The sequence below is a fragment of the Triticum aestivum genome, chromosome 3D (genome assembly GCF_018294505.1).
Source record: "Triticum aestivum cultivar Chinese Spring chromosome 3D, IWGSC CS RefSeq v2.1, whole genome shotgun sequence".
NCBI classification, from domain to species: domain Eukaryota; kingdom Viridiplantae; phylum Streptophyta; class Magnoliopsida; order Poales; family Poaceae; genus Triticum; species Triticum aestivum.
The window spans coordinates 514,469,112-514,475,937 of record NC_057802.1 but is presented as its reverse complement, the minus strand read 5'-3'; positions in this window follow the sequence as shown (position 1 = coordinate 514,475,937).

Sequence of the window (6,826 nt, the reverse complement as noted above, 5' to 3'; positions counted from 1 at the left end):
GCTCTAGGTTAATAGGTTAGTCCCAAAAATCATATAAAATAGCATATAAATGCATATAAAACATCCTAGATGGATAATATAATAGCATGCATACTTCATAAATTATAGATACGTTGGAGACGTATCAATTGACAACCCCTTTATCGCGTTGGTTGCAAGGTTCTTGATTGTTTGTTCAGGTACTAGGTGACTTGTGCGTTGTCTCCTACTGGATTGATACCTTGGTTCTCCAAACAGAGGGAAATACTTACGCTACTTTGCTGCATCACCCTTTCCTCTTCAAGGGAAAACCAACGCATGCTCAAGAGGTAGCAGCTGTCTTCAAGCCTGTTAACGGCCCGATACCAATTCGCCCGTTTACGGCCCATGTCGCGGTCCGCTTTTGGCCCACGAATTGTTGGACCCATGTGTGGCCAATGGATCCTATGGCCCGTTGCAGGCCATTTATCCTACGGTCCGTAGGAGGCTCATGGTTACCATAGTCCGTATGTGGCCCTTAGTTGATGCGGCCACTAGAAAACCAAGGAAAAAGAAGACTAAGGAAACAAATAAGCCAGAAACTAACGCTAGGCTATTAAGGCGGTTCAAATATTACATCCCCTGGGCATCAAAGTTCGCCACTAGTGTAAATATAGGGATCACCCTACACTATACAAAAATGGCTTGCTTTTTTCTTCAACCGGTCGCTGCCCATTAAGAACAAATATTGTATCGCAAAACAAATTACAACCATATAACAAAAGGAGGGTTGGCATAAAACTTAACAGTCCGGCAGATAAATGCACCATGAGAAGTTCAAAAGCTTAGTCATTTCACCTGATTGTCACATTTTCATGATGTACTGCCTGATGGAGCACCATAACCTTCACCTTCAGTTCTCCTAGGCTTCTGAACAACATAGCAGATGTCTGATAGTCTGGTTTAAAAACCATGCATATCTTGACGACATAGAACAATGGTTGTCCTTGTTTCACAAAGGGTCTCTGTTAGGGATTGGACTTGTGTTTGGAGCGCAGATATAACATTGTTTTGAGCTTGCATATCTTGATCATGAGGCAGTTTGGACGAGATTGCCTTAACAACCAACCCAGTATTACACAGGAAGGTGCTTTTGGCACTGTTAGTGGACAGGTACTGACCCACTGCAGCAAGAGGTGACATTGTCGTTATGGTTGCCTCGTCACCTTCAGAAGGTGGCGGTTCCACCATTTGTTCCACAGCTTGCTGAAAAGTTTAGTTTGTACATTAGTAGTACCATAACAGAAGTTATTAAGGAGGCAACAAAACCAAATAGAATAGCTTTGGTCTATGTACATAACTTATTTTGGTGAACCCGTGTAAAATATTAGTTGTATTTTACTGCAAATTACATAATAAATCAAGTTCCAAACATATGACCATGTACCATGGCTAATCTATTGTTTATTTCTTCACATTCTATTGACAGCTAAGGATAAAGAGACAAAGTTTATAATACGGTAAGCATGATATGACATCATTCTTATCACAAAACAACTGAGAACCGACAAATAGGCAATTGTACCATTGTGTGGGCAAGTCCAACACATAACTAGATTACAGATCAAGATCAAAGGAACGTCACTCCCCTCTTTTAAACATTGTAAGGTGCAATGATACGCTAAGTCAATAGTGTATAAATTGAAAAGAATAATAGACATTGACTGCAAACCATGCATTTCAATGCACAAGTCAGAGTAACCGGCAGTTAAAAGGCATGATGATTAAGGACTTACAACAACGACTTTGACTGTGTAGTCATGCCCTTCGTCTTGCTGGTGTGACAGTCCTTGAAGATTTCCACAGCATTTGGTTCACGTACTTTTTGGTCCTATCGGGCTTTCCTCTGCATTTGGAACAAGTCAATATAGATATGATAATATGGCACAACAAAAAGAGTAAAACAACAGCTAGTTACAAGAGCCTCCCAGTGTGCAATATAGCTACGAGATCCTATCATCTATTGGAATTTCACTTTCGTATGGTTGGCCTTGTTCTTTGAACATTTCACCTAGAAGAAGATAGATTTGTAAGGCACATGCATAAATAGGAGTTCTGTTGGGGAACGTAGCATGCAATTTCAAAAAATTTCCTACGATCACGCAAGATCTATCTAGGAGATGCATAGCAACGAGAAGGGTAGAATGTGTCCACGTACCCTCGTAGACCAAAAGCGGAAGCGTTAGCTTAACGCGGTTGATGTAGTCGAGCGTCTTCGCGATCTGACCGATCAAGCACCGAATGTACGGCACCTACGAGTTCAGCACACGTTCAGCTCGATGACGTCCCTCGAACTCTTGATCCAGCAAAGTGTCGAGTGAGAGTTTCGTCAGCATGACGGCGTGGTGATGGTGATGGTGATGGTGATGTGATCCACGTAGGGCTTCGCCTAAGCACTACGACAATATGATCGGAGGCGTAAACTATGGAGGGGGGCACCACACACGGTTAAGAAACAACTGTTGTGCTTTGGGGTGCCCCCATACCCCCGTATATAAGGGAGGAGGGGAGGAGGCCGGCCACAAGGGGCGCACCATGGGGGGGGACCGACAAGGACTCCCAATCCTAGTCGACCTCCTTTCCTTTCTTTCGGAGGGGGAAAAGGGAAGGAGAGGGAGAGGGACAAGGAAAGGGGGCGCGGCCTCCTCCCCCTTGTACAATTCGGACTCCCTTTTGGGGGGGGGGGTGCCACCCCTTGCGGGCTCCCCTCTCTCTCCCCTATGGCCCATGTAGGCCCAATACTTCCCTGGGGGGTTCCGGTAACCCCTCGGTAATCCAGTAAATATACGAAACATACCGAAACCATTCCGGTGTCCGAATACCATCGTCCAATATATCAATCTTTACCTCTCGACTATTTCGAGACTCCTCGTCATGTCCGTGATCTCATCCGGGACTCCAACGATCTTCGGTCACCAAAACACATAACCCATAATATAAATCGTCATCAAACGTTAAGCGTGCGGACCCTACGGGTTCGAGAACTATGTAGACATGACCGAGACACATCTCCGATCAATAACCAACAACGGAACCTGGATGCTCATATTGGTTCCTACATACTCTACGAAGATCTTTATCGGTCAAACCGCAATGACAACACACGTCATTCCCTTTGTCATTGGTATGTTACTTTCCTGAGATTCGATCGTCGGTATCTCCATACCTAGTTCAATCTCGTTACCGGCAAGTCTCTTTACTCGTTCCATAATGCATCATCTCGCGACTAACTAATTAGTCACATTGCTTTCAAGGCTTATCATGATGTGCATTACCGAGAGGGCCTAAGGAGTGACAAATCCTAATCTCGATCTATGCCAACCCAACAAACACCTTCGGAGACACCTGTAGAGCATCTTTATAATCACCCAGTTAAGTTGTGACGTTTGGTAGCACATAAGGTGTTCCTATGGTATTGGGAGTTGCATAATCTCATAGTCAAAGGAATATGTATAAGTCATGAAAAAATCAATAGCAATAAAACTTAACGATCCTTATGCTAAGCTAACGGATGGGTCTTGTCCATCACATCATTCTCCTAATGATGTGATCCCGTTCATCAAATGACAACACATGTCTATGGTCAGGAAACTTAACCATCTTTGATTAACGAGCTAGTCAAGTAGAGGCACACTTGGGACACTTTGTTTTGTCTATGTATTCACAGATGTATCAAGTTTCCGGTTAATACAATTCTTGCATGAATAATAAACAATTATCATGATATAAGGAAATATAAATAACAACTTTATTATTGCCTCTAGGGCATATTTCCTTCAGTCTCCCACTTGCACTAGAGTCAATAATCTAGATTACATTGTAATGATTCTAACACCCATGGAGTCTTGGTGCTGATCATGTTTTGCTCGTGGAAGAGGCTTAGTCAACGGGTCTGCAAAATTCAGATCCGTATGTATTTTGCAAATCTCTATGTCTCCTTCCTTGACTTGATCGCGGATGGAGTTGAAGCGCCTCTTGATGTGTTTGGTTCTCTTGTGAAATCTGGATTCCTTCGCTAAGGCAATTGCTCCAGTATTATCACAAAAGATTTTCATTGGACCCGTGATATGTCTCCAACGTATCTACTTCTCCTAACGCTTTTCCTCTTGTTTTGGACTCTAATTTGCATGATTTGAATGAAACTAACCCCGGACTGACGCTATTTTCAGCAGAACTACCATGGTGTTGTTTTTGTGCAGAAATAAAAGTTCTCGGAATGGAACAAAACTTTGCGAGGATTTTTTATACAATAAATAAGAATTTCTGGAGCCAAGATCCACCGAAGGGGGGGGGCACTTGGGTGGGCACAACCCACCCGGGCGCGCCCCCTCCTTGCGCGCCCAGGTGTGTTGTCCCCACCTGGTGGCCCCGCAGACCTTGAGACCGACGCTATAAATCATATTTTAGCAGAAAAAAATCAAGGAGAAAGAATTATCGCGAGCCACGAGACGGAGCCGCCGTCACCTCCTGTTCTTCATCGGGAGGCCAGATCTGGAGTCCGTTTGGGGCTCTGGAGAGGGGGATCTTCATTCTTCATCATCACCAACCCTTCTCCATCGCCAATTCCATGATGCTCCCCACCGGGAGTGAGTAATTCCTTCGTAGGCTCACTGGTCGGTGAGGAGTTGAATGAGATTCATCATGTAATCGAGTTAGTTTTGTTAGGGCCTGATCCCTAGTATCCACTATGTTCTAAGATTGATGTTGCTATGACTTTGCCATGCTTAATGCTTGTCACTTTGGGCCCGGGTGCCATGATTTCAGATCTGAACCGTTTATGTTATCATCATTATATCCATGTTCTAGATCCGATCTTGCAAGTTATAGTCCGCTACTACGTGTTATGATCCGGCAACGCCGGAGTGACAATAGTCGGGACCACTCCCGGTGATGACCGTAGTTTGAGGAGTTCATGTATTCACCGTGTGTTAATGCATTGTTCTGGTTCTCTATTAAAAGGAGGCCTTAATATCCCTTAGTTTCAAATAGGAGCCCGCTGCCACGGGAGGGTAGGACAAAAGATGTCATGCAAGTTCTTTCCATAAGCATGTATGACTATTTACGGAATACATGCCTACATTATATTGATGAACTGAAGCTAGTGCCGTATCGCCCTAGGTTATAATCGTCTCATTATGAATATCATCCAACAAGTCACCGATCCAATGCCTATGAATTTATCTTATATTGTTCTTGCTAAGTTACTACTGCTATCGTTACTGTTGCACTCGCTACAAAATACTGCTATCACTGTTACCGTTACTATTGCTACTATCACTACTATCAAAACTATCATATTACTTTGCTACAAATCACGTTGCTGCAGATAGTTAATCTCGAGGTGTGCTTGAATTGACAACTCAGCTGCTAATACTTGCAAATATTCTTTGGCTCCCCTTATGTCGAACCTACAAATTTGGGTTGAATACTCTACCCTCGAAAATTGTTGCGATCCCCTATACTTGTGGGTTATCAAGACCTTTTTCTGGCACCGTTGCTGGGGAACATAGCTATATTTGTTGAGTCACTTGGGATTATTATCAGTTTATCACTATGAAGAATCTGAAGGATGCTAAGACTACTATTTTTTCCTCTAAGACGAGGGGATGTAAGGAACTGCCATCCAGTTCTCCTTTAGATTCACCTTCTGCTATAAGTAAACTTGCAACACCACCACATGCTATTAATCTTGATATGTCGCAAGTTATTGATGATGCTACTTCTGCTATGAATGATACTTATGATGATGCTAGTACCTTGCTTGATGATAATGATCTGCCACTTGGTGAATTTCTTGATGAACAAATTGCTAGAGTAATACAACATGATGTTGTTGAATCTGATGATGAGCTTGAAACTGAAACTCCTGAAACACCTACTAGAACTAGCCTTCCTAGATATGAATTGCCTAAGGTACCGAAAGGTTACATTATGAATGAGGAGACAACTAGAGATATTCTTGCTTGTAGGGATAGAGATGATCTAGAGAAATTATTATGCAAGTATAAAGAAAAATCTCTGAATGCTAGAATGAAATATGATCCTAAGTTTGCTACTTCACCAATATTTATTGATGATAAGAATTAGGAATTCTCTGTCGACCCAGAGTTAATTACTTTGGTTGAATCTCATCCTTTCCATGGTTATGAAACTGAAATTGTTGTGGCACATCTTACTAAGTTGAATGACATAGCCACCCCTTTTACTCATGATGAGAAGACTCGCTATTACTTTATTCTCAAGTTATTTACGTTCTTATTAAAGGGTGATGCTAAAGCTTGGTACAATACTCTTGCTCCTGGTTGTGTGCGTAGTCCCCAGGATATGATTTATTACTTCTCTGAAAAATATTTTCCTGCTCATAAGAAACAAGCTGCCTTACAGGAAATATTTAACTTTGTTCAAATTAAAGAAGAGAGTCTCCTACAAGATTGGGGGAGGCTTTGCCAATTACTTAATGATTTGCCTGATCATCCTCTTAAGAAATATGAAATACCTTATATCTTCCATAATGGACTAACCGATGCTTCTAGGGACTTCCTAGATAGTTGTGCTGGTTGTGTTTCCAGGGAACGAACTGTTGGCAAGCTGAAGAATTATTGAATAATATATTGAAAAACTATGATGATTCGACTCTTCCTGAATAACCGGTTTAACCCACTCTGAAGAAGAGGGGTATATTATATCTCAGTCCTGAAGATATGCAAGAGGCAAAGAAATCTATGAAGGAAAAAGGTATTAAAGCTGAGGATGTTAAAAATTTACCTCCTATTGAAGAATACATGGGCTTAATACACCACCATTGCCT